Genomic DNA, 21561 nt, shown 5'->3' with positions numbered 1-21561 from the left:
AAAAAGAGAAAAAGAAAACAACCAACCTCATAATAAAAAAAAGTTCATGCAGTGAAAAAAAACCAAGAAAAATTGCTAGCAGCATATTTGTCAAAAAAAAGTAATAACAGCAAAAAAAAAAGTGTTTGCCGTGGCAATCTCTACTCTTCTCGCTCTGGCGTTTACATAAATGGCAAATTATTCTTGAGATTACAACAACAACATCAGAGGAAAAATAAAGGAAAGCTCTGCTTACGGCACAACAACAACAAAACAGCGAAAATTTGTGGATTTACATTTCCTGTCTTTTTGTGGATTATTTTCTACCTACAATCGCTGCTCACTTTTACGGGCCGCTCGCTCTCACTCGCTCTCTCTCTGTCGCACGCGAGTGTCGAGGGTCGCTGCGCGAGCAGGCAAGCAAGTCGACAGGCAACGAAATCCTCGTTCGCACCTTGCTCCTCCTCCCCCCCTACACTCATTCACTCGACCCATCCACTCTCACTCACTCACCACCGCTCTCTCTCCCCCTTCACGATACCAACAACAACTACAGGAACAACAACAACAACAAAGACGACTGCATGCTGTCGCCTATGAAGCAGGAACGAGCATATCAACAGCAGAAATTGCGATTATTTTGGATTTATAAAAAGGCAAGTAAGCAAAACCTAACCAAACACACTTCTTATTTATGTATGTATGTATGTATGTATGTATATATATATATATATGTGTGTGTCTGTGTGTACATGTGTATATTTGTTTAATGTGGCATGCTATAAATCCCAAAAGACGAGCGAGCGAGCGAGAGATAGTTGGTCGAGCAAAGAGAGCGGGCGAGCGAGAGAGTAAATTGATTTCCAGTTTGATTAATTGCCGCTTGCTGCTGCTGCTGCCGCTGCGAGGCACATGTTTTTTTTTCTTTACGTTTCGTTTCGGTTTGGTGTTTTATTTTTATTTTGTGTTTTGTTTTTGCCTCAAGTTAATGCCAATTAAGGTGTTTCAATTTAAGCCGATTTGTAATTAAATGGGGGTTTTGTTTATAAGCACCACCAATTCCCCCCTTCTACTCTACCTCCCCAATCTTCATCCCAATAATTGACAGGCGGCTGCGCAGCAATTTGGAAACAAATGTGTACAAACATGCTAAAACATGTCAAACATTGCCACTTTTTTCTGATTTATAGCTGACGATTTTTGTGATTGATATTTAGGCATTCTATAATTATAAAACGTGGGAGCTTTTCAAATGGAATTTATAATAAAACACATATAATTCATTTGTGTCTAGTTCTTATTCTTATTCTTCTTCTTCGTCTTCTTCTTTTGCGTTGTGCGTGTGCATTCAGCCGCAATGGTGACAAGCAAATGACGGCTCATTGAGTTCTTATTATTATTACGAATTTAAAGTGCACGCACAATGAGAGAAATTCCCATAAAAGGGGCGTCGTCGTCGTAGAGGGGAAGGAGAAACGCAGGAAAAAAAAATACATGCATAAATACAAATGAAAAAGGAATCACGCTGCCTAATGAAGCCTGCGGCGCGCAGCGCAGCGACGACCATTTTGAGTACGAACAAGCAGACGACCGACCGACTAAGCGACGAACGACGAAACGACGAACAAAAAGCAAACAGTGAGTGTGCTGCTGTCATGGAGTGAGAGGGGGATGAGGGGGTGAGGCTAAAGCACACGAACATAACTCTCTGCTCCCCTTTTGGGCGTTTGTCTTTCTCTATCTCACTCTCTCACACACACAGAGACATTTTAGCTCACTCGCACTTGCTGCGCTGTGGTTTTTGTTGCTGTTTGTGTTTGATAACTTTTTGCTTGGGCGTGTTTTGCATTTAGTTCAAATTATGAAATTTGAATTAGGCATATGTGTGTGTGTGGGTGGGCAACTGTGTGTGTGTGTGTGTTTATTATAAAGACATCTATTTTCTTAATACAGTTTATAAAATTGTGACTTGAAAACAACAAATATGAAATTAATAAATGCTGAAAGATTCATTAATATTGTTGTTTAAATGCCCGGAAATTGTTTATTTGGCATCTATTGAAAAGTATCTGGTAGATGCGGCCCACTTTTGTTTTGCTGTGTGCCATAAAATTAAGCAAACAAATTACGTTAAATGCTTAACATGCATAATGAAACAGAACTCGAGAGCAACAACAACAACAACTACAACTATTACAGCTAGTCATCGGCTACTGATGCAGATATAGCCGACTGCAGCAGCACAATTAAGCGTCTATTAGACGCGCTCTCGGTCATAATATTAAAAATGCCTTACACAAATGGGCAACAGCCAACAACAGAGAGCCCAATGCCAAAAACAACAGCCATAATGGTCAAGCAGCGTGGCTGGCTGTGTGGTGCAGGTGGAGGGGGGATTGTGTGCGGTTGTACGGAGCGGGGTGGCTACCCGTAGTGGCGCGCACAATCGTGACGCCAACTTAGTTACGGTCATTAGCACCAGCAGCGCCGCCAGCGACAGGCCAAAGCTAAATCTACCGCTGTCGCTGCCGTTGCCACTGCCTCAGCCGGTGCCACTGCCCCTGTCTCTGTCCATAGGCCATGTGCATGTGTATTAAACACCAACACAAGCGCACAATAATAATTTGTCACACTGTCGGAATCGACGCTGGTAAAAGTTGCCAGCAGCAGTAGCAGTAGCACAGTCAAGATTTGTACAAGATACACACACACGCAAATATACATATATATATATATATAGAAACTTGCACACGTTAACTGACTTTTAGTTGGCGGACTGGGAGCATTTTCTGCCTGCTGATGTTTTTTTCTTTTTATTATTTTTCTCTGCAAAAGTGTAATTGGCTTTTGTGGCTGGTGTTGTTATTGTTGGTGTTGTTGTTGCTGTTGCTGCTGCTGTTGCTGTTGCTGCTGCTGTTGGCATTTGCCACCGTTCTGTGCGCCTTTGGCGATAACAATTTGAGCGCTACAAATGTGTCAATTGGCTGACAAAACATTCCATGCACATTCTCATCTACATTGTATCTATGTATACATATAATTATACTTACTTAGTGACTATTTGCTGGCCAATCATTTGTTTGCCGAACAGATGAGTTCTTTCTCTGCCTAATTAACTGTCCGACACAAAGACGGTTGTTTACCAAATGTTGTCAAGCTTAAGCTAATCACTAAATAATTACTTTTAACAAAAAGCTGAGATTATTTACTTTTTTGAAGTTGTTCAAATTGTGTTTTTTCTATTAAATGTCGTGTTTATAAAAACAGAGGTTAAGCAAATGTCAAAAGTGAAGTCGCAAATATTAAAATGATGCCTATATAAATGAGGGTTTTCCCAATCAGTTTTTATTAAATGTTAATACGAAATGTTGCTTAACATAACAATAAACTGTTGCTAACATGAATTTCAAACCAAAATGCCACTCGTATTGCTCCCGGCAAGACTTATGTACGTTTGTGTAAATGATATGTGTATGTATTTCCCATAATAAACCAGTCAAAGACACTGAGCCGTCACTTAGTTGGCCATTTGTCAGGGCCCCGCCTCGTCGACACGATTAAAGCAAATTGATTTGTTCAATTCTCATAAATGGCTGACAGTGACAAACGTTTGTTCGCTTCGCTCCTTCCAAACGCCCATGCAAATTAAAAGCAACCATTTCAATTGTGCGCCGCAAAACTGAAAGAGATAAAAAGATCGTAAAAAAATACAACCAGTAAGAAATTTTCCTATTATGCAAGTCGAAGATTAAATACACTTGCAGATCGCAGTTGACCGATTCTTCCTATACAATATTTATGATTAGTCGATCGATCTCGATGATTTTTTGGCATAAAAATATGCACGACTAATAAGATTGGTTTGAAAATTTGTTTCAGTAAACAGTCATTCACAAAAACTCATCTTTCGACCGATCGTGCCCATATCAGCTATGATATAGTTGTCTGTTCCGATTTCGCCGGACTATGCTCAATGCAAATCTAATCTGGTATGGAGAAATAATTCCAAATGAATTATATTCAAGTGATGCAGTAACCAGAACGATCTATCTACCGAAAGACTTTACTTTAAACATTTTAAACAAGACTAAATATTTGTTCAAATAGGAAAACTCAACACTCCGCCACAAAATGTAGCTAAAAGTTGATATGCCTGCTCATTTTAGATACTATTTCTCGGGCATCTATTCTAATTGCGTCGAATCAATAACAATTAAAAACTGTTCAGCTTGATGACAACTCGACACAAATTTTTTCACTAAATACAATATCAAAATCAGCAACAGACAGGAACAATTAAAATGAAGATTAAACATATTTTTGCGAATTTGTACAGCAAGCGATTTGTACAACATTATTTCATAATAAACGAATGTCAAAGGCCGCCAGAACAAGATGAAGGTGCAAGGGTGTCGGTGAGGGGAGGGGGAGGGGGCAGTGGGTGTTTGAACATGATACGGCGGGTTTAGCACAAACAAACAAGCCGCAATCAACAAGAGCGTCATTAAAAAAGCAAATTTTTGAACACGCTAAATACATGTAGACAAAAAAAAAAACATTTAAAAAAAATAAAATAAAAAAAAACAAGCGGAGGCACGAAAGCGTTCAGCGTTCACTAGATAATGTGTGCCAAGCAACAACAACTAAGTACAACAACAAAATAACAATGCCACAACAACAACAATAACAAAAACAATGCTGCAAAAACTTAATTCCCAGCGAGCGACGCAGCGGAGGCAAATTGATTGTGATGTTTTTGTTATTATTGTTGTTGTTGTTGCTGCTGTTGTTTTCACGTTGTTTGTATTTTTGAAAAGTATATGCGAAAATCGACTTTGAGCTGGTGGCGAGTATCTTTGAGATACACATAAAAGCCACAGCCAGGGCCAAGCACCGTCTGTCGAGATGTTAATTGACTGCTTTGATAATTAATTAATGCTGCCCAGCCACAGATACAGATACAGATACATTTACAGCTACAAAGCTACACACATTTGCATATTTGACATCTGTGTGGGCGCTCCAAATAAAAGACAAGCACAAAAACAAAAACGAAAGCTTCGACAAAAAAAAAATGTATATATACGTATATATATATAAAACCGCAAATCGCAACATTTTATACAAGTTGAATTTAATGTTAATTTTGTCACACAGATAACTCAATTTAGCGGCAGGCAGGCAGGCAGCATTTGATATTCACAAATTTATTATTGCGTGCATAAAGTAAAATCAATTAATTATATCGTGTAAATATTGCAAATATTTCAATAACAGAAAAAAAGAAGAGACAACAACGATAAGCTTAATTAATATTTATTTTGTGAAATGCAAACATTTGCTGATAAGCAATCAGCCCAGGTAACAACAAAACAGCAGCAAAAAAATAATGACCAAATAAATAATCAAAGAGTGTAATTACTAAAATAGCCAGCTCGACTGAAATGCAAATATTTCACAATTAAAATAAATAAATTAATTGCCATAAATTCTGCATTGGCTATGCACATAATTGAATCACATTCAATTTGTCAGGGGGAAACACACCCGACACTTTTCCACTCCATAACCAAAAAACCACTTTATATTCTTGTGTTTATATTTTTAATGACATTATAAAAGCAGAGCATGATCTAATATCTAATGTCAGTTTATTCATATCCCAGCAAAATGTTAAACATTTAAATATGAATGCCAAACATTGTGCGAACGATTTAAATAACTTTCGGCTTTTTATTGGCATTCTTCAGCGAACATTTCATTGCTAATTGACGAAGCCTTTCAAATGGCGATCATTCACACATAGATCTACTCGTAAGCGTATAATCGCTTTTCTGGATAAATGCCAAACACATACGTACAACTGTATATATATATTTTGTTGTATTTGTATTTGTATCTGTGTCCATCTGTATCTAAATTGTGATCGGTACACACGCCGTCATTTGAGGCCAGAAATAGATTCACGCAAACGCCATGCGCTAAATTTAATTTAGTAGCGTAATCGAAAAAAATACAACAAGTAGGAATGATCTAGTTGATGGAGAGCTCGACTAGCAGATACCCTTCATTAGTTTGGTAAATATACAAATATGAATTCCGCATCAAACTTTATGGCAATTGAGATCTTCTTAATATCATATCTAGCGAAGTGAGAGATGTATCAATCTTTAATTCTATCGGTATATCGACTCGGCTGTTAATCCTGATTAAGAATAAATATACTTTATGCGATCGGAGAAACTTCCTTCTTCCTGTTGCATACTTTTGCGCAACTTAAGTGTACCCCTTTTATTCCAATGGATATCAAAAAATAAACCATCAGCAACATCAAAATGTGGTAGCAAGTTTGACGATTATCATAGCGAAATTCGGTTGCTCCAGTTATAAGATTTTAGTATATATAGAAAACTGATTCGATTCGCGCATTGCTTTATATTGATTTTAATACAAGTATGTTAATAAAAGCACATTATCATTTGCCTGAAGTATTATAGTTTTCTTCTCCATAAAGCAGCATGTTTAATTATAAAGATTGATGGATATATATATCTATATACAATCTATATACATATGGTTAATAAGAATTTCTCAATAATAGCACATAAATCAATGTATTTGATTTACGCACAAATTGAGTTCTCAAGAGCAACTTTCGCATTTGAGTGAATAATATTTATGTGTTCAACCTCAATAACAATCTTCAGCTTCATTGTTTATACACATTTACATTTAAACAAACACATATACAATTATATATATTATCGTAAACAGGGCCCCGCTTATATAATTGCATTAATAACAATAGATTTAGTCTTTGGTTTTTACATAGATGTGGTTTTTTTTTTGTTGTTTTTTATTATTTTATTTATTCATTCAATGTGGCGCCATGGGTGAATACAAATATTTATGATTAGACCACTTCTGCATTGGGCCTTTTGCCAAAAACCGAATGATTGATTTTCCAATGTGCTGTTTTTGCTGTTCTTTTTTTTTTTTTTTGTATTTTATCTGGTTTGTTGCTATTGTTGTAAGCCATAATGTGCGCAAACACAAAATGAACAAGACTCATATAAATGTATCCATTGGACGACGTTGGCTTTTTCGTGTATCTCATAAAATTCACACTGTTTGTTTATTTAGCCAGCGGCTTTTGTGGCTGCGTCTCTTTTCCTCTTTTTTTGTCGATGAATATTTATTTTGTGTTGTTGTTGTTGTTGCTGTTGCTGTTGCTGTAGCGTCATCAACTGACAAACAGCGCTGTCTGTTTTTTTTTTTTTTTGCTGCCTACTTCTACTTTTGCTTCTTCTGCTTCGTCTTTTGCTTTTGTGCGCCTGGGCGTGGCACAGTGTGTATTTAGTTGTCGGAAACGGGGGCAGGGCTTGGAAGAGGGAAGCTCCATCAAGCGAAGCGTGCTTTTCAAATCAAGCAGCATCAAACATCTGTTCCCCCTCCCTCTCTCTCTCTCTCCTTATCTCTTTCTGTCTGTTTCGGTTTCTCTCTTTGCGACTTTGACTGGCGGCAATTTTATTTTTGTTGTTTTTTTTTTTTTGCCTTGTCTCCTTTGACTCTGCGGCTTCACTAAATACTCAAGCTAAGCACTTTTTTCATCATGCATACAACAACAACAACACTTGAAAGCGCCTGCTGTGTCCCGCTGCTACTGAGTAAAGCTTTTACGGCCCGCTGCTGGCGCTGCTGCTGCTGCTGCGGCTGCTGCTGTTCTCGCATATTTATTTTGATATATTTTATGATTCTTTATTCGGCGGCTTAGCTTCCCCGCCACGCAAATGAAACTCGCCAGTTGTGTTGATTTTATGCGGCCGCTGCTTGAAGCCAAGCCAGAATGTAAATAATAAAAAAAAAAGCAAAGTTGCTGGCGGAGTGGGTGGGGGGGTTTGGGTAACTCATAACTGAAAGTCACTCGGTTCTCGACTCGACTCGCCTCTCGACACTCGACAGTTAAAATGCCCTGTAGCACGATGCTCTGCTCTGCTTGCTGGCTGCTTTGGCAATGAATTTTTGAGAATTGAGTGCGAATGTTAATGGGAAATGTTAAATGATCCATTTAAGGCGACTGGGGAAATTAGTTATTAAAGAGTGTAGTGTGTGTGTGTGTGTGTGTGTGTCACATATCCGCCTGACATGTTAATATACCCCTTGAACATACCCCTCCCCGTGCTTATACCCTGGTATTGGCACCCGCTTGGCTTGGCCACACACCACTTCTGCTTAAGCTTTATGGCCATAAAAAGATTATGCCATATTATTTTATATTTCTGCCGTATTTATGTATTTTCTTATGAATTTTTTTTTAATGCATTCACGGTTATATGTATTTTTTCTGTTTAATGAATTCGGATATTAATTTTTTTCTTTTTCTTTTAAAGACTTTGACTTTTTAGCATTTACAAAAAAACGCAACAATAAACTAAGGAAGGGGGGGGAGGGAGGGGGGATGAGTGATGCGAGAGACTCTGTAAATTGTTTAATTTGAGTGCATTGAGTGGCATTGTGCAATTTTCCAAATTTGCCAATTGCTGGCAATTATTTGCATGATTGTCATTATAATCATTAGCTTACATGATTATTATGTTGAGTTTTATTATTATTATTACTTTGGGCATTTGCGTGATAATTGTGTACGTGTACGAGTCGATTATATGCGAAAGACCTCAGGCATTGGATATTTTTTTTCTCTCTTTTTTTGTTTTGTATTATTTATTTTTATTTATGTTTTTTTTTTTTTTTATAACAAATTGCTTAATATGGACATTCAAGTCGATTCTGTGGTTTCTCACAGAGCAACAACGACGGTGGCTGGGTGCATTAACATAATTGCCGTAATTTATGAGACCCAGTTGGACAACAAACGAGCAAACAATTTAAAACTGTGGGGGCAACTCAAATTAGTGTTGCATTTATAGTGTCTGTCTCTGTTCTCTCTTTGAGCTGCTGAACTGAGCTCCTGAGCAGCTGAGCAGCTGTGCTGTGCATAAGGTGTTGCTGATGATAACGCTCACACTTGGAGGAAGCCGGACAACTGATCGACTTAAGTTGTCTCTTGTGGTCATTTTTCGAACAAGAAACAAGTCTTAAGCGAGGGCCGCCCATTAAGGCGTGTAATCCTGTAATATGATATTTCAGATTATAGTTACAAGAAGAAGAAAAAAAAACTGAAGAGAAATGAGTTCATTTATGCGTTGAGTAGAGCCAAAGCCCTGCTGCAACCAGAGTTTTGGTAGAGAAAGTCTCAACCAACATTGGTGCTTAAGTGAATAATATGTTTGTGTTGCATGTGATTTATGCTCAACTTTTATGCGGCAAACTTATGGAACTGCTCTCGCAGACTGTGGAAAACTGGCTTGAAATTCCAAAGCCAAGTGTGTTGTCCGCTTGGCAACTCCATTGACAACGCATGCTTGTGATTACTTACTGGCGGCAATTTGATTTCATTTCGCATATATCTCTCTCTCTCTCTCTCTGTCTCTGTCTGGTAAAAATGCGTTTAAATTAAACAAGTTGCGAGATTAATGAGCCGCATATAAATCATGACAAAGTTGTTAAAAACAAAAATTCAAAATGCCTCACACTGTTCGCGGGTTCGCTGGTTCGCTCGTTGCATATTTTAAAATAGCAACAACAAATATTTACACGCCTCAATGCCGATTTGTGGGTCGCTCGGTTGATGGTTGATGGAGAAAGAGATGCACAGCCTGGTGGCCGGTGGCAGGTGGCCGGAGGGGGGCATTTCTGTAAAAGTCAATTTCACACTTGATTGCTGGCCATAAATCAATAAAGCGTTGGCGTTGACGGCGCTGCTGCTGCGCTGCCTGCAGTCGCTGTCTAATTAAGCGCATCTAAGACGCAGCAACAGCAGCAGCAGCAACAACATTGGTGTCGGCTACTGAAAAAGGCACAAACAGACACACACAGACACAACAAAAGACACACTGATTTAATACATATACAACGGCATGTGTAATAAATCGCGTGCCGTTTTAACACTTTGACGTGCACAATTGAAAATTGCGAAACGGCGTTTTTGTTGTTGTTGTTGCTGCTGTTGCTGTTGCTGTCCGTGTTTGTTGCTGGCTTGTTGCGCTTTGTGCAGTCGCCGTCGCTGTTGCCGTTGCCGTTGCCATCGCCGTCACCGTCCGTCTGTTTCAATTGGCGCGCCAAGCAAATTAGCTAAGCTTTAAAGAGAGTGAGAACCAAAAACAACACTTGAGGCTACAAGTCTCAACGCTTGGCTGCGCAAACAAGCAGCAGAAAGAGCAGGCAAAAGCACACACACACACACACACACAATGCCAAAAAGGCTGTGAAAACAAACACCTCGTCGTGCTCCTTTGTTGCGCCCCCCACTCCCCCTTCCCCACCACACCACCTTTACCCATAAACCCATTTGGCAGTTGTTTTTGTTGCTGTTGTCGTTTTTTTATTTATAGTTTTTTTTTTGTTGTTTTTTGGTTTTTTGCTTTGTTATTGACTGCAGTTTGTGTTTGTCATTTGCAGCGCGTTGTTTTGACTTTTTTTTATTTTATTTTTTTGCTCGTCTTAAAGTCAAGTATTTATTGTATTTACTCAGCGCACTGCAGCTAAAGTATTAAAATAAAAATTACAAAAAAATTACGAGCCACACAAATAAGTTGTGTAAATATTTTGTGATTACATTTTGTGCTTACTTTTTTTTTATATTTATTTTTATGACTTTGCGACGAGTGCTCAGTGCAAACAATATAGAGACAAGATTTACCCAGTGCAAATAATTATACCCTGGCAGAGATTTTTAAAATGTGTGTTGTGTGTATTGATTAACTGGTAGATTAGCAAATGGGAAATAGAGACACTCTTCTGCTAGATGATCAATAGAGATGAGAACTGGGAGACAACACAGCCAGTTGGAGTTGTTCAAAGGCCGTCGTCGCTTGCGCAACGAATACTCAATTAAAGCGTTTTACATAATTAACATAAGCCATCAACTTGACGATGATATTTGAGCAGCGGCATTCGCATAGTTCATCGGCTTTGATCTTTTCATTTATTTTGTACAATCGTCGCAAGTTTCAGCTTAATAGGTATGCAAATCGCTAAACAAATTGATTGCATTTGTAATTAGACATGCAGCGCTGTGTTTCATATTTGAGCTTCATTAGTTAAGCACCTCGTATCGAAAACAATTACTTAAGCCGTTTAACAAACTGGCACGCCAAATGGCATTAACTGCAACTATTTGCCATAAGAAACAACAAACGAAAAAAAAAAAAAAACGTTAAGAGAGAAACAAAATCAATAAAGTTGTAGCGCTAATAAATTTAGTCAAGCGTAAAAATTGCAGCTCGAAACGGGAATTGATGCGTGGTCGTCTGTCGCTTGGAGTGGGGCTAACAGGTTGCGGGGGGGTGGTTGGGGTAGTACGTAGATGCTTAACTGGTTGACTTGCCTCTAAATGGAGATTAAATTAATAAAAATAATGACAACTGAGCTGATTGCGAGTCGCGGTGTTAATTTCACACACACACACACACACACACTCGCACACACAATCGGCTCCACTTCCCAAACCCCCACAAAACCACAACAACAACAACAGCAACAAAACATTTGCCTTCTGTTTTTGCAGCTGAGAAATTTACTTGCAACTTGTTTCACAGCGGGCACGCAGCGTACTCAGTCAGTCCGCTCATGAATTATTATGAACCAGTTGGCTACTCTACAACTCCACACAATTGGCCTCTGCTCTCTCTGTCTGTCACTGTGCCTTTGCCAGCCTGCCAGCCTGCCAGCCTCTGTCTGCCTTTGGCTCTCTTGCACTTAACCGAATTAGTTTCAATTGCAATTTTTCAAATGCCTTTTGCTCGGCGTCTCTCTTGAGTAAAATATGTGCAGCAGTTGTTGTTGTTGTTGCGGATGTTGTTGCTGTTGCTATTGCTGTTGCTGTTGCTGTTGCTATTGCTGTAGTTGTCGACGGCCGCAACATCATTATGCAGCCAGTTTATGGACATGGCCACTTAGCAGACGGCAGCGAGCAGCATTTGAAATTAGCGATGTGCGCGTGAAAAAGTATCTTTAACGGTTCACAGTTTCGCATCGACTTGGAAGCTTTACAAGTTGAGCTCAAAAAAACTAAAACTCGAAATTAAATTGAATATAATCAAAAATTGAGAAATAATTGAAAAGGAATTTTTGAACACAGATAATGTTTTTACCCTCTTGCAGAGTAAGTGTAATTACAGCTAATTAAATAAAAATTAAATCAACACATTTCAATTACAACATTTTTGGTTGGGGCACGCTATGTTGGCTGGCAACGTCAGTTTCAGTTGTTTTTTATCTGTCGTCATCTGCTTTGTGGCTGCTGCTCTTTTGGCAGCTTAATGCTGATTTCATTTTGATTTCCGAATCAGCCCCATTCGAATCCTCAACTTGCTGCAATTTGTTGAAATTTACTTATCCGCACACGAAGTTGCCGCACACTCCCCTCCTCTTTCCCATCTGCCTCTTCGCCTTTCGACACATACACATGTGCGCTGTCATGCAATTAATCACAGATACACATACTTGATGCACATTTACACGTCGCTTATAAAAAACAACGAAAAACAAAAATAAATAAATTTAAAAAAAAATATGTAAAAAAGGCATTAAATTGTGCCACACCCCCTCCTATGCCTGCCCTGGTTGGCATTTATAATGCGTTTTTAATGGTGCTGAAAATGTTTCCGCTTCGATTTGCTTTGCAGCTTTGCCAGCGGCTTAATTAAAACAAACAGTTTATCTAGATGGGTGGAGGGGGTTGGTGGTGTTGTTGTTGTTGTTGTTGTGCTGCCAGCCAGGCAGACGTTTGAAGTGTGGCATAAATTAAATCACGAGTATTTGTATCTCTCTGTTTTGTGCAAACACACATGGTTGCATGTCTGCGTGTTGCATAGGTGTACTTAATGAGCTTCGTCAAGCTTGGCACTCGCACTCACTCCCCATCTACTGCTACAGTTGCTGCTGCTGCTGTTGCTGCTGTCGCTGCTGTTGCTGTTGCGGTGGCTGCTTAATGCCTTTTTATGGCATTTTAAAACTTTGCTCACTTGCATTTTACATTGCTTTATTTTGCGCTAAGCCGCAGCTTACCACAGCCACCGGAGTTAAGCAACTCGACTGCTCTCCCTCTCTCTCTCTGGCAAAAGAGTGAGTGTGCGAGAGAGTCAGCGCAGCAGCCAAGGGCCCCCTAATCGCTGCTTTGTTGAAGCTGCTGCTGCTGTGGCTGTTGCTGGCTGCTGTTGCAACAACTACAACTGCACAGTGACTCCTACCTCTCTCTCGTCTCTCTCCTCAGCCGCTGTGTCTGTCCTTTTGCTTGGCGCTGTTCGTATTGAAGTTTGTTTGCTGCCAGTTCGTCGCTTGCATGCAATCCACTTTTTGTTTAATATTAATTTTTTTTCTTCTTGCTTTTATTTGAAGTATTTTTCTTCTTCGCTTTTTGTTGCTGCTGCTACTGCTGCTATTCATGCCACGTTCTCTCGCTATGGGACAGCAACTACAACAACAACAACAACAGCAGCAGCAGCAACGGCAACAAATAAAATAAAAATTCTTCAGTTCGTTCTTGTTCTTTGCGTGCTGCTTTTGCTTCTGCTTCTGCTTCTTCTTATTCGTTGCTTGCTTGTTTGCTTGTGCGCTGTTGTGTTGAGTTTCTTTTTCAATTCAACTCCCCTGCTGTTGCTGCTTCCCCCACACACCACTGCTCCTCCCTCCCCCTTCTCTTGCACAGTTGCCTCCTGCTGCAGTCGTGTTCACTAAAAAATCATGTCGTTTTGAAAATTGTTTGTGCTTGCTCATGCGAATTACATATTGCATTGCTGTTGTTGCCGTTGTTGCTGTTGTTTTTCATGCTGCGCTTGCTGCTGCTATTTTTCATTAATTCCTGGCTCAATTTCGAGCGCATTCGTACTTTGTTTCCTTTTTGGCATGTGGGGAAGATGCTCGCATTTTTATACCCGTTAACTTTTCACAGCTTTTACTCTCGCACAACTCTTTGCTTTCACACACACAGACACACAGGCAAGCAAATATAAGCTCACATTTTATTATGCGTCTTTATAATTTTTAAATGTGCTTAATAAAGCGCTCAATCTGCTTGTGTTGTAGAGGAGATGGGTAAGAAGCAAGGAAGAGAATGGCATGGAGAACTGAGCGCCGGATGCCGACGCAGTTATTCTGCACGAGAAAAAAGAGAAATAAGAAGAAAAAAAAAAGAAAAGAAAAAAGGTGAAGTGGTATTAAATTTCATATGCGTCGTTACTCTTTGCGCTCTCCTCGCACGTCTCGCTCGCTGTCTCTCTCTCTCTCTTTCCCTCGTCCTCCCCTCTGTGTGCACCCATCATTATCTTGCGAACAGCGTGTGGGGCTGAGTGGCGGTGTAGGGAGGGTCAAAAGAACACTTAAGCCTGAAATTGGCAGCTATTCGCTTGGCTCTTTGCCTGCTTTGCTTTTGTTGCTGTTTTCTTCTTTTTATTTCTTTTTTTCTCTTTTTTTTTTTATTTGCCTGTGGGTCTTAGGTCTTGGGTCTGTGGCCTGCTGCCCCGGCTTCGTCTTTGTCTTCCTCTTCCTCTTCTACTTCAACTTCTTCGTCAGAGTCTTCATGCTCTTCTTCCTCTTCTTCTTGTTCAGCTTGTACGGCATCTACTTATGTCGACTTGTTATTGTTCGACATAATGGCAAAATATTGTATTGCCAACATTTTTGTGCTGCTTGGCTTGGCTTGGCCCAGGCCAAGTCCCTCCGTTTCGTCTTATGCCATGCCCATGCCCATTAAAGATGTGTAAAAGAGGTATAATAAAGATATGCAATTGTATGTAACAAACAGTTAAAAAGACTTGTTACAATTTGATCAGCATTTTTGTTTAGTACCTTTTAAAGAGCTACTCCGATTTATTCGATTTATACATATTTTCATAATAAATAACAGATTAGATTAAGCAAAACACAGTCGCTGCTTATAGGGTATGTCCTCGCCGTGCACTCACGCACAATAGCATAGTTCTTTGTGGTTCTTTTTTGCTGCTCTGTTTCGGCTTTTGCCGCAAAGTTGCGAAGCTCACTTGACAAATGAGCTTTGGAGCTGCTTGAAGCGGCTCTCTACGCACACACACACACACACACAGACTAAAGCCAGAGCCCGTTCCGCCCACCCTCCTCCTCTGGCTGCTTCACACGTCCACTGCTCGGAGCCAACAACAATGGCAATAAAGTGCGTTAACTTTTTGGCAGACAATAGATTTTATTTCTGGCACGGCGCATGGCACAATCCGAAATGGGTTCCAGCCATGTGGAATGTGTGTGTGCGCGTGTGTGTTTGTGCGTGTGTGTGTGTAGAATGATATTGTTTTTATTACACAGTGCGTTGTTTGTTGCTGCTTTTGTTGGCCTGGCCCACGGGCAACTTTTGAGGCAGCTGCGTGGGTGCCGCTGCCGATTACAACTGATCAATTTGTGAGCAAATTGTCTGATTGAAGATTTATTTAGATAATCTTTTGATTTTTGAATGCAATCCGAACAGAGAAGCTCTCTTAATCAGCTACTGCTACTGAAATTATGCTACGCTTTAAGCTACACTTTTTTTTTCATTTGCTTTTTGCTTCTCATTCATGGCACTATTTGGCCTTAAGTAGCTGTGAAATTAAATTGCCCCCTGTTTTGTTGTTGTTCTTTGGCAGCTTTTTGGCCAAAAAAGAGAAACAAGACAATAATTACAAATAGTTTTGTGTTTTATATTTTTCGCATGTTGCAACAAACTGTGTTGTTTCTCCTCTTGCTACTGCTGTGCTGTGCTTAATGCCGCTGATGTTTTGCCTGGCACGTTGCCCTACTCCACACCAGTCTGTGTTTGTCCACACATACACATACACACACACACACACACACATGCGTGCATAAATGTAGTCTATACTCTTAAGCTGTTGCCGGCGCTTTGTGCCACACCACACACAACTGACTGTCTGCCTGCCATTCCATCTCTGCCCTGTGCTCTCCACTCCACTCTTCCCCCCAATCTCTGCCTCTTCAGCACTATTTGCCCGCTCTTCTCCTTGACTGGATTCTGTAACTTGCATTTGCTGATCATTTTACACACTTACCAGGCATACATACGTAGTTGTTGTTGTAGTTTCTTAATATGCTTTTAGATATGCATCAGGAAAAGCTGCCACATCCCTTGCCTCTCTCTCTCTCTCTCTGCTGTATGCTTGTAACTGAAGACATTGCCGTTTGGTCGTTTCACCCCTTTTGCCTTTTTTGCATCCAATTGCTGCCGCTGTGTCTCGTCGTCTTGTGTATCTTCGGGCTGCCTTTTACCAGCTTGTGTATTTGTGCATTGAACTGGAAACGCACAGAGCCCCAAAGAACAGGCAACAACAAAATAAAGAAGGCATAGCCAGTGGCTGGCTGGCAGAACAGGCAGAGGCACATCCAAAGACAGAGGCAGAGGCAGAGGCAGACGCAGACGCAGAGTCATCCCAACAGCACACACAATTTGCATGCCAAACAGCATATAAAATATCGCAGCACACCCAACTGCTGCTGCACATTGGTATTGGTATTGGTATTGGTACTGCGTACATGTCTACGAGACAGTGGTTAAATATGTAATCAGATAAGCAAACTGCAATTAAAAGTGTTGGCAAGTCAACTCTTGAAGCATTAACTAAAAACTAATACTAAGTTTTAATATGAGCACATTAAGCATTAATTACAAATATCAGTAGCACGTAATTCCAGTAGAAGTCGCATGTTTTAACTTTTAATTTGTTAACTTTGCTTATACAGCTGGTTAGCAAGTTTCGTTTGCACAGGCTAAAAATAAAAATTGCTGTTTGAGCCAAATATAAATGATGAAAGTGGACGGCAAGTAGATTGCAAATTGTTTGGCTTGGATTATATTTAAATCATTTGTCAACTCAGTTGTTAAGCCATGCTGTATATATCTGTAGTGTGTAAACAGCTTTGATCAATTCTAACACATTCTGCGCTTATAAAACGAACTTGTAAATGTTATTGTACCACTGTGCACGTTCCATGTGCCATTTCTCATGATTCTCAATCGTTTGCCATAGCCCCTTGCTATGTGTGTGTGTGTGTGTGTCTCTGGATATCCATTTGCTACAAGAATATATTTGCACTGTTTTGTCCCCCAATTCCCTCATTGGCCCCGCCCCGCAAAGTACGCATTTGGCCTGCCTTTGGCAACTGTTGTCATTTTATTTATTCATGTTTCGGTTCTTATTCAATATACACAAAATATATGTATGCATGTGTGTTGTACGCAGCCCAAGTAGCCGTGGCCTCCGAGTATCTGCAGCCTGCCACTTGAAGCTGAATTGAGCGAATTGAGCGTACAATTATTGCCTCTTGTGCTTCGACTTTTGACTTGGTTTTTTTTTTGTATATATTTTTTGAGCAGCTGTTTCGGGGTTTTTTCGTTTTTCACACATTGTCCAAAAATTAATCCGCAAATCAATTAGTTTTCATGCTACTTAACTTGGCATTTGTTGTGCTCTTCATCTCCCTTCTCTCGACGTTTTTTTACGCTTCGTTGCGCCGGACAATGAATCACAGTTTTCGACCAGGAAGCGGGGAGGGGAGGAGCAGGCGTTGGTTTTAGCCGCTTGTAGCTACAAAACGCACTCAATCAAATGAAAATTAGCATTTAATATGCTGAGTAGACGCAGAGACTGCGACTGCGTTCCAATAATGTCCCTTGGGTTTTTTTGGTCTATAAGAGGCAAGCAGCAAGCAGGCAGTCCCCGTCCGTTCTCCCTAAGAGACACGCAATCGTTCTACTCCTTGACTCGTCAAGGCAACCCTCCCTGCGCTGCGGCATTTCCGTATTTAGTGTTTTTGCCCCTTCCTCTACTACCCCCCCTTCCCTTTGCTTTGCTGCTGCTTTCGTTTCCATTTGGGTTTCCTGTTTGTTCAGCAACTTTAACGCAAATAATTTCGTATTCCTTTGCCACGGTCTTTCTCCCTCTGTCCCTTTGCAAATTGATGGCAACCCTGTGGCAACAACAGCAGCAGCAGCAGCAACAGCAGCAACAGCAGCAACCCTCCGCACAACCATCATCCAACCCCAAACCGGACAAAAGGTGTCAGCTACGTAATTATACGTGCCACATCCTCATTCCCAGACCCTCAAACCCAACCCAATCATTCTTTGCTCGGCATCGGCATCGGCAACGGCGTCGCCTTTGCCTTTTGTTATTTTGCGCGTGTTTATTTATTAAGCATATTTGTTACTTTATCCGTTCTAATGCCGAACCACCCTCCCACCCCACCACCCCTCACTCAATACGTTGTGCAGCTGCGCACATTGTGAGTTGAGTGTGGCATACGAAATGGATTATTTTGTAACAAATTCCTGCGGCATCCTTTTGCTTGTTCATCGCCATGTCTTGTCGCTGATATTTATAACAATTAACTGTAATTAATCCCACAGACATTAATCAACATTTTCACCTCCGGAAAACTTGATTACTTGAGTGGCTTTTGCGCTTCTTCTTCTTCTTCTTTGTGTTCGTCTTGCCACGCAACAAGATGATGTTGATGAAGCTGGCGCGAGCAGAGCAGTAGGCGACGCACTCAAGTAATTAAGTCACCATATTAATGTCTTCGGTCTTCTTCTGTCTTCTGTTTTCGCACTGATGGCTAATGACAGCTTAACTATGAGAAAGAAATCATGGTTGATGTTTAAATACCCTCTAACTAGTTGTGTGTGTAATTATGCTTTTTAGCTGGCTAAAATAGTGAAAGATAAACTTTGAATTAAGCCGAAGAAAGCTTTAAGCTTTAAATAGAAAAATACTGATAGCATTTTATCGAAAAATCTATAAGTACGCTACAAACTAATAGGCTTACAGTCAGACAAACAAACACACTGGCAAACAAACAGAAACAAATATGCCTGAATGTTGTATGTTGTTGCATGTGTATTTAATCCCTGCACAGGATTACTGCAGTCGCTGGTAAAGTGACTTAAAAAGGGGAGAGCAGAAAAAAAAAGAAGCAGAAAAAAATAAATGCGTCAGCTTCTCGTCTGCGGACACATTCTGTGCAATTACAAAAGCACCGCAAAAAAACGAGATAGGCTCAAAAGCGGCAAACCCAAAGGGAGTGGAAGGGTATGCTGCTGGGCTAAGCTAGGTCAGGTGCGGAGGGGTGCGGAGATCGGGAGGGGAGTGCACAACAAGCTCAACGATAGCAGCCTCCAATGTCGAGGAGAACTGCGCAATCAGTGTTCGTTCGCCTGCGTGTTTCTCTTTAGTTTTTGTTGCAGTGGGAAGAAATATGAAAAAGAGTTGAAATAAATTAACAAAATCCGCAACGAGACTTGACTGTCTTTTATATATACATATACATACATATATATATATATATACATATTATATATTATTTTTTCGTTTATTTGGCTGTCTGAATTTGAATTGCGAGCCAGAAAATAAAACCGGAAAATAAACTGTGTTTGCAGGACAATTTTTTGTTGGGCAGTCAGTCTGCTAGTGAGTTAGTTTGCCGCTAGATGGCGTTGTCTCGTTGACGCTGCCTAAACAAAAACATAGGAAATACACAGCCAAACAATGGCATTAAAAAACATGAAAAGCATACATTACACGCTCGAAATCCCCAGGGGTTATGCTGCAAACACACACACACACATAGATACTCACACACACACACAAGCACACATGGAAACAATAACGAAGCGCACACAAAGTGTATATTCAGCCTGGCATGAGGGAACCTCATTGCTGTGGCCCTTTCGTATTCGTACAGCAACAACAACTACAACAACTACAACAACAACAACAACAACAACAACAACAACAACAACAATCGGCAACTAAGCAGCAGCCTCGAGAGGCAGAGGCACAGGCTCTGTTAGTTGGTGCGGCAACCATCCGGGACCCATGACGTTGATAATATTGTTGTTCACATGTCGAGTTTTATTGTGTGGGGAACGTGAAACGATGCAAACGGCAGCAGCAGCAACAGCAACAGCAGCAGCAGGGAGTTCAGCAAAGCCAAGAGTCTTTTCATTTAGCTGGCCTGTGCAGAGTACGTGGCATGTGCAGCATTTTGTGCCCTGTAAGTGTTGCAATTGCTACAAAGGGGTATGCTGGCATCAAGTATTTCATCAATTGATTCCCTCAACAAGAAGATTATGTTGCCTTGGCAGACTTACTCATAACAAATCGATTTTTAAATGAATGGAATATTGGGTGTATAAATCTGTATAAACCTTTTATAATTCCAAGCCTTGTTAAGTTTATTTATGAATATTATTTATTCACATGTTATTTACTTAAAGGAAGTTTGAATAGTAAAGCAGCCAGTAAAACATGCTCGAATGCCTCGCATAAATTGCTGATAAATATAAAGAAATGCTGTCGTGTCAAGGCAGAGTTTGAGCATGAAGTGATGAAAACCTTTTGACAAACAACTTTTTCACATGCTACGCGTGTACATCGAAGACTTATTGGGCAGACAACTGTCTGTCTGTGTGGCGGCTACAGGGTATTAATTAGTATTAGCAGTTGCTTCACTTGAAGTGCATTGGGTATGCCGACATGGTGCTGGGCCTGGCAGTTACCGCCCCGTTTTGTGGCTGATTGCCTTAGCCGGGCTTGTCGGCCAGCAATTGGCAGCTACCTGCAAGTGCCGAAGAAGGCGATGCCGCCTCTCTGTAATTTACAGCATATTGGCCACAAGGAGGCCCATGGCGAGTTGTTGGAGGAGGGGTAAAATGCCAAGACATTAATTGAAAGTGGTTGGGAGTTGTCGGAACTACTTAATGCTCCTCTCTGGTCACTGACCACACCAGCACCCAATTGCGGGCTGCTCTAACGCCTTTTGGCTGGCTGGTTCGCTTGCTATGGCATCTATATGTATTTATATAGCCGTTGGGTCAATACAAACAAATGCCGACGTTGCCACGCGTGGCTTGTGGATTGGCCTCCGCATTAGCTTACACTCCTCTCCTCTCTTCTTGTGTTGTAGTCGTTGTGGTTGTTGTGCCTATTGTGGAAATGTTACAAATCTGTTGTTGCGATATGGAAACCACAAAAAGAAAAAAACCCTAAAATGAAACCGCTTCACACAGCCCAGCCAGCTGCTAACCTCCTCATCCTCCTTCTCCTCCTCCTTCACTCTCAATCAGAAGCGTGTGGCACTCATCTATCCCAAGGGGCAAAGTCAAATTTAGGCAGAGCTCACAATTCGCATTTGGCCATTCATTACTTATGCAGGCAGCTCTGAGAGCAACCCTTAGCTCACTGCGTTCAACCCCTAAAACGAGATTCTTGCGTTCTGTGCCCCATTTTTGGCTCAACGTTAATCGTTATTTTGGCACTAGCTGTGCAACGGCAAAGACGACAAAGATACAACTGTGTATGGGATGTGTTTTTAAAGGGCAACGGGTTCGGAGCACATTTTCAAATTATCCTTCAATGAAATTATGAAAGCAAAAAGGGTCGCAAAGCGTTGCCAAATGAGACAGAGGCAGAGGCAGCGGGGCACGTTTATCCCTCTGCTGCT

At 40.7% G+C, this 21561-nt stretch overlaps 1 protein-coding gene across 1 annotated transcript in view; it reads left to right on the top strand.

Annotated features, from left to right (window-relative positions):
- Positions 1-21561, top strand: part of LOC6559664 (zinc finger protein 608) — an 89530-nt gene continuing 67969 nt past the window's right edge. Inside the window, exon 1 of the mRNA XM_032735391.2 lies at positions 1-635. The gene's annotated coding sequence lies outside the window, so the exon portion shown is untranslated. The remainder of the gene's footprint in view (positions 636-21561) is intronic.

This window comes from Drosophila grimshawi, unplaced genomic scaffold, assembly GCF_018153295.1.
Source record: "Drosophila grimshawi isolate 15287-2541.00 unplaced genomic scaffold, ASM1815329v1 contig_1369, whole genome shotgun sequence".
Lineage (NCBI taxonomy): Eukaryota > Metazoa > Arthropoda > Insecta > Diptera > Drosophilidae > Drosophila > Drosophila grimshawi.
The sequence above is the reverse complement of the archived record's forward strand: the minus strand, read 5'-3'. Positions and strand labels throughout refer to the sequence as shown.